The following is a 7,326-nucleotide window of genomic DNA, read 5'->3' as shown; positions in this document are numbered from 1 at the left end:
CGCATCCATGAACACCAACTGACAGTCAAAAGGCATGACAAAAATTCTTTAATTTCATAACATATAGACAGTTTAGTCATAGTTTCAATTGAGAAAATGTGTCAATCCTAGACCAGGCCAAATCCAAAAATGCCAGGGAATTTCTAGAAGCCTGGCACTCTGACAAATCAGCCCTGAATAGGCACATAGACTTTAACAACATCTATAATTATGCAAAAGAGACAATCAACCAGCCCAAAAGAGAAAAAGACTCCAGCACTTCTCCTCCAGTAATCAGCACTCAGATCAGCATAGGTTAACTCCAAGGTCACCTTCAGACCAACAATCAAGTAAGCAATATCCCAATCAAGAAACCACCAAAGAGCCATTAGTAAACAGCCCAACCAAAGAATCCCTGAGACACCCCCCCACCCACCAAGACAAGACAAGACAAGACACCAGAATATAAACAGACAGCAAACAGCACTCCTTACTAGCACTGAAGATGTTACCTAGTTAGGGTAATCAAATGTCAGCAAGAAAACAAGCAAGCTCAGAGAGCACCAAGGACCCTTATACTGCAATTTGATCCATCCTGTATGAAATCCAGTGCATTAAAATCCAGAATACCACATGTTTTCCAGTGAGGTAATAAAATCCACATGGTATAAAATTCCAAAGGTGGTTATATAGCAGGCAAAAATGCAAATGACTTACCTCTGCAAGTGACAATGGCAGCATGACTAATAGGTGAGATTTTGCCGCAGAAGTGAGAAAAACAGCAAAAAAAAATAGTCAAAGCACTGTATAGAGAGGGATGGAAATTAGGAACAAGTTCAAGGATAAATCATATTGTCATTCATTTGGCACTAAGTATTGTGCCAAATATTTTCTCAAAAGGCTGTCTCCAAAGGGGAACATGAAACGTGCAGGCACTGTTTGTTGACAATGTAACCCACAAGGCACTTAGAAGATACTCTCCAGAACAATAAAATATAATTAACCCAAAGAGCATAAGCCATTTAAAATAATGGCTAGAGCAGGATCTCTGTTATATAACATTAAAAGGCTGAGGTGTAATCTAAACTTGAATAGAACAGAACAGAACAGAACAGAATAGAATAGAAGCTGGAAGGGATCTTGGAGGTCTTCTAGCCCCCGCGCAAGCAGGAGAACCTATACCATCTCAGACAAGTGACTGTCCAGTCTCTTCCTAAAAACCTCCAGTCATGGAGCACCCATGATTTCTGGAGGCAAGCTGTTCCACTGGTTAATTGTCCTCACTGTCAGGAACTTTCTCCTTAATTCCAGGTTGCTTCTCTCTTTGATCAGATTCCAACCATCATTTCTTGTCTTGCCCTCTGGTTCCTTGGAGAATAATTTGATCCCCTCTTCTTTATGGCAGTCCCTCAGATACTGGAACACTGCTATCATGTCACCCCTATTTCTTCTTTTCTTTAGACTAGCCAAACCCAAGTCCTGCAGCTGTTCTTCATATGTTTTAGTCTCCAGGCTAGTTGCTCTTCTCTGAACTTACTCCAAGGTCTCAACATCTTTTTTGTAATATGGTGTGGGTTAGGGTTAGAGTTATGTTCTATAATGTTGTATAAAGAGTATGTTTTTCCTGCCTGGCTTGAGTTCTGGCTTGTTCCCCTTCCCTTTCTCAAAACCCTAAGGACAGCAATTCTTAAGAACAATTACAGCTCTAATAAAGCACATATAACTTTCCTGAAAGCAAAGAAAGGCCTCTGCATTTAGGTCAACACCTACAAAAAAAGGCATCCGCAAAAGGAGAAGGTGTTGTTGAAAGAAAAATCATCATCAGGGTCCTGTCCAAGCTGGGAATAAACAAAATGGAGACTGTTTAGGAAAGGAGGTTCTGCTTATTTTTTTTATTAAAAAGTTTTACAATACATTTTATGTTTAACAAACCAAAAAAAAGGAAAAAACCCTCCCAACCCCTTCCCCCCCACCCTCTTCCCCCTCCCCAGCCCTCCCCAACCCCTCCCTCCCTTTCCCCTCCCCCCCCCCGCTTCCCAGAGCAAAATACAGGGTATAAAAATACAAACAATCATAATCTAACTTACGCAAACAATCCTAAACTATTTAAACTACCGAACTTTAACTCATATAAGAAAACTCCAAACATATATATATATATCATATCAATAATTTTACAAATACAGAATAATACTTTCCAATCTAATACCAAAACACAGGGTATAAAAATACAAGCAATCATGATCTAACTTACGCAAACAATCCGAAACTATTCAAACTATCAAACTTTAACTCATATAGGTAAATTCCAAACATACATATATATATCATGTCAAGGATTATTCAAATACAAAATAATACCTTCCAATCTGATACCCAATAAAAACAATCTCAAATAAACCAATTTATATCAATTGTCTAAAACTGTTCCTCATTCCAACTAAGCTTTAAATTCACATTATCCTAATGTGTTATACAACTTAAAATACCATAGATTACTTTCCAAACTTAAGAAATTTTTATATAATCACATCATTCTTGTATTCTTATATTCTATTACCTATTCCAATATTACCCATAAAAATATTACAAATTAACTTCAATCACAAAGAAAACAATTTATATCAATTTTATAAAACTATTCTTCTATCCAACTAAAAGCTTAAAATTTTTCATCCAAATAACAAATCATAACCTACAGAATATCAATAAACACTACTACAAATCTTCCCAATTAACTTTTCATAATCATCTTAGAACTAAAGCAACACGAAATATTACATAATTATTTTATAAGGGTAAAAAATATATCCCCAAATATTTAGTCCTTCTAGCAATTCCAATTCCCATAATCCTTATTACATTATTGTCTCTTACAGTTATGTGACTAAATCTTCAGGCTTGATTTATTCGACCAGAAGTAACACGCCTCTTCCAATTTCTGGCCTTCTCCAGTGATAATGAAATTTGACCCCCTCCTGTATCTTTCACATCTGCCTGTGTTAACCCTTCAGCAACTTGCGGGTTCTCTCTAGAACGTTGAGACTCTCTCTCACCTTTTTTCTTTGTAGATTCCAAAGATGGCATGGGGACTGCTTTTAAAACATTACTGTAGAAATCACGTGCCTGAATCTCCGTGGTAAAACAGTACCTCGTACCTTCATAGGTCACCACCATGCCCACTGGTATTTGCCATCTAAACTTAATATCACGTCGTCTCAATTTTTGTGTCAAAAAAGCAAATTCCTTCCTTTTCCTTAAAATCTTTGCAGGGATCTCTTTTAAAATCAGAACTTTTTGCTCAGCAATTACAAAATCAATATTGTAGGAGGCCTGGATAACTTCATTTCTAATCATTCTCTTTGTAAAATAAACCACCACATCTCTGGGTAATTTCCTTTGTCTTGCGATCCACGAATTAACACGGAAGATTTTATCTATATCTTGCATTATTTCATCTGCTGGTCGCTTCAACACCCCTTCCAAAGCCTCAGAAACCATTTTCTCCAAATTTTCCTTAGGATTTGCTATTAGGCCTCTGATTCTTAAAGCAAACTCCATCTGAGAATACTGTGTCGAAATCAAATCATAATTCATTTTCTCTATTACATTTTCAGTTTCTGTCATTTTAGCTTCCAATCTAATATCATTTTGAGCAAGATCTTCCACTCTGTCATCCAAAATCTCAATACTTTTAACCATGCTTTCTATTGCAGATGTGATGTCTGCTCTCATTTCTTTTAATTTCTCTGTAAACTTCTCCTCCAACTTTTTCTCCATTATCTCAACAAATTGCTTCATTTGCTTTTCCATAGTCTCTTGCAACAGATTCTGCAAATCTTTTGCTGTAAAAGCTGATACAAATTCAGATGCAGAGGACAATGAAGTTTTCACCGAAGACTGCTGCCTCAGGGCAGGAACTTTAGAAGATATAGCCGCCATTTTCACCCTCTATTGTTAACTACGCACTTTCACATGCAGATTCAGCAAAGTCCATTGAGTTAAAGATCAAAACATCATCTTCACCAAAATCTCCTGCATCGCTCTGCCTGCGTCCTCAAAAGCTCTTCCTTGCTAGCAGGGATGGTTGCGAACGCCCTGTTCTGCTCCAAAAAACCCGGAGCAGAGGCGCCTTGCAGTCCGGAGCATGCCCAGGCTTCGGGGGGGCTCAATCCTTCCGCCACCAAAACTCTAAGTTCTGGCAGCCCCGGAGAGCTCTACCCCTACCTGGACGCTCACCCCCTCCTCTTCTCCTGAGGTGGGGGCTTCCGAGCCGCCGAACAGCTGATCAACGCTGTTTTCGGCGGCTCTACGGAGCTGTGAGGCTGACAGCCAAGAAATGGCTGCCTCCGGTGTCGCCTTGCCATCTGGAAGCCCAAGAAGGTTCTGCTTATTGAGTTGCCAGAAACTTCAGTGACACAGTATGTTTCTGGGGTGGCTGACAAAATGGAGCTGGGAGTGGTGGGTTTTTATACCTTCTTGGGCTATTGTGTTTGCAGTTGTTCCTGTTCCTGTGGCTTTGTATTTGAGGTTCTACCTGTTCCTGTGCAATGAACTTTGACCTGAGCCTGAGTGTGCCCTTTTGGTATTCTAATGGTGATGGCTTAATTCTATTATGCCCAAAAAGTCATGTTCTGTCCTTGGGAGTCTTTGTTTTTTCTAATCTCATCAACTCAAACCTTCTCTGGGTCTATGGCTGAGGGCATTTTGCTCATACAGTAAACAGGTGTCCCAGTCTTTCTGAATAGGGTTATAACATCTACATTTCTACAGAGCTAGCCTACTCAGTTTCTGCCTGGGGAAACTTGAGCAGAAAAGCCTTTTAAGATTTTTTCCCTCCATTATTCCTTTGGGGAAATATAATATTCTGCCTTTTTTAATACCCCACCCAAACATTTCTTTCTCTAGATGGGTGGGTAGGTGCTGACTTCCCACACTGTCAAAATGTCAAGATGGTGATCATCACTCCTCTATTGAAAGCCTCACCTTTTTATTGAAAGCCCCACCTTTTTATGAGCAGTATTGGTACCACTTAATAAAACCTTAGTAAGACCACACCTGGAATACTGCATCCAGTTTTGGTCACCACACTACAAAACAGATGTTGAGACTTTGTAAAAAGTGCAGAGAAGAGCAACTAAGATGATTAAGGGCCTGGAGACTAAAACATATGAAGGATTTGGGTTTGGCTAGTCTAGAGAAAAGAAGAAATAGAGGCGACATGATAGCACTATTCCAATATTTGAGGGGCTGCCACTAAGAAGAGGGGGTCAATGTATTTTCCAAGGCACTAGAAGGCAAGACAAGAAACAATGGGTGGAAACTACTCAAGGAGAGAAGCAATTAAGAATTTGGAATTAAGGAGAAATTTCCTAACTGTGAGAACAATTAACTAGTAGAATAGCTTGCCTTCAGAAGTAGTAGGTGCTTCATTACTGGAGGTTTTTAAGAGGAGACTGGACAGCCACTTGTCTGAAAAGGTATAGGGTCACCTGCTTGAGCAAGGGGCTAGAGTAGAACAAGGCTATTCAACCTTTTCACAGATTGTACCACTTTTAGGATATGGCAATATTCGAGTAGCACCAGTCGCCTAGCAAAGTATCAAAAAAATGTTGACCAAAAAAAGGAAAAAAGTGATAAAGTACAGGTAGTCCTCGACTTACAACAGTTCACTTAATGACTGTTTAAAGTTACAATGGCATTGGAAAAAATGACATGTCCATTTTTCACATTTGTGACTGTTGCAGCACCCCAGGGTCATGTGATTTGCATTCGGATGCTTGGCAACTGATTCATAGTTACGACGGTCAGAGTGTCCCAGGGTCATGTGATCACCTTTAGCAACTTTGGCGTGGCCAGCTCAACATTGCTCAGGTTGCAGGGTTCCTGTGGGGGTTGCGCATGGGGCAGTGGGGGGGAATCCGTGGGTCTCTAGTGGAGGGGGGTGGGACTGGGGTAGGCGCCAGGGCATGATCCACTGGAGGAGCCTTACCATCCCTCTTGGGCTGTGCGGGGGACTCCCGGACAGTGGCATGGGCTTCCTGGAGCCGTGGGCAGTGGAGGGCAAGCATCCAGCCTGGCCCTTGAGCTTTCAGGGCACCAGGACACTGCAGTCCAGCTCACTCCAGCCCCATTTCCCTGAGGGAGCACCTGGCTGTGCTTACCTCTTTGTCAAGGCTGCTGCTGCTGATGGGCCCACTCTCCTTGGGCAGGTTGTTTATGGTGGGTGCAGGAGGGCAAAGTGCTTGGGTCAGAGGGAGGCCCACTTCCTCTCCATGTGAGGACACCTGGCTTTGTAACCAAAGCACCCTTAGCAATAGGATGGGAGACCATCAGGATAGGCCAGGAGGAGGGGGGAAGGGGATGGTGACTGCTGGTGGCCACGTGCTAAGGCAGAACTTCCCTCAGACCACCCTCCCTCTCATTCCAATCTCCCTCCTTCCTTCCTTCCTTGCTCCCTCCATCCCTACCCTCCCTCCTTCCCTGCCTCCCTACTTCTCATTCCAATCTCCTTCCTTCCTTCCTTCCCTCCCTCCCTCTCATTGTCCCTTCCTTCCTTTCCTTCATCTCATTGTCCCTTCCTTCCCTCCCTCCCTCATTGTCCCTCCCTCCCTCCCTCCCTTCCTTCTTTCCTTCCTCCCTCCCTTCCTTCCTTCCTTCCTTCCTCCCTCCCTCCCTCCCTTCCTTCCTTGTCTCCATTTCTCATTCCCATCTCCTTCCTTCCTCCCTCCCTACATGCCCAAGAAAGGACAAGGAGAGGGGGAGAGGCTGCCAGTGCAGCTGGTGGCCATGCTGCCAGTGGCCATGGTTTGAAAGGCCACTGTAAATTCCTGGACAAGAGCTGCACAGCCTTAAGAGCAAAGTGGTGAGAAGATATCTGCAATGAGGGAGGGAGAAAAACAGGCAAGAAACACAGCAGGGGAAGGGTCCCCCTCTGTGAGGAATGAAGAAAGGCAGCATCCCCTGAAGGAGACTAGCAAATGGTTCTTGCCCACTTCACACACCCGGCTCTGTGGGCTCTGAGGGAGGGGATGCCACGAGCAGAGTGAGTCCACATTACTTGTGCTACGCTGCCCAGACGCCCCAGCCTGCCTGGTTTCAGCAGGCAGTGGTGCGCTTTCACTGCACAGAGAGGCTGGGCTGGGCAAGGTGAAGCTGGCAAGAAGCCAAACCTGCCTGGGTGCATGCAGAGGAGGCAGTGAGCACTGCGTTTCTTGCCTGTTTTTTTGTTGCCACCTGTGTGCACGCCCAGCATGGATGGCTGCCAGAGAAGTTGTAGATCAGCTCCCGACTGGCCTGCTTTATCTCCTCTCCTCTCTCCCCTCCTCCTCCTCATTTTCCCTTTGG

The sequence above is a fragment of the Vipera berus genome (genome assembly GCF_964194415.1).
Source record: "Vipera berus genome assembly, chromosome: 4".
In the NCBI taxonomy this organism is placed as follows: Eukaryota; Metazoa; Chordata; class Lepidosauria; order Squamata; family Viperidae; genus Vipera; species Vipera berus.
The sequence above is the reverse complement of the archived record's forward strand: the minus strand, read 5'-3'. Positions refer to the sequence as shown.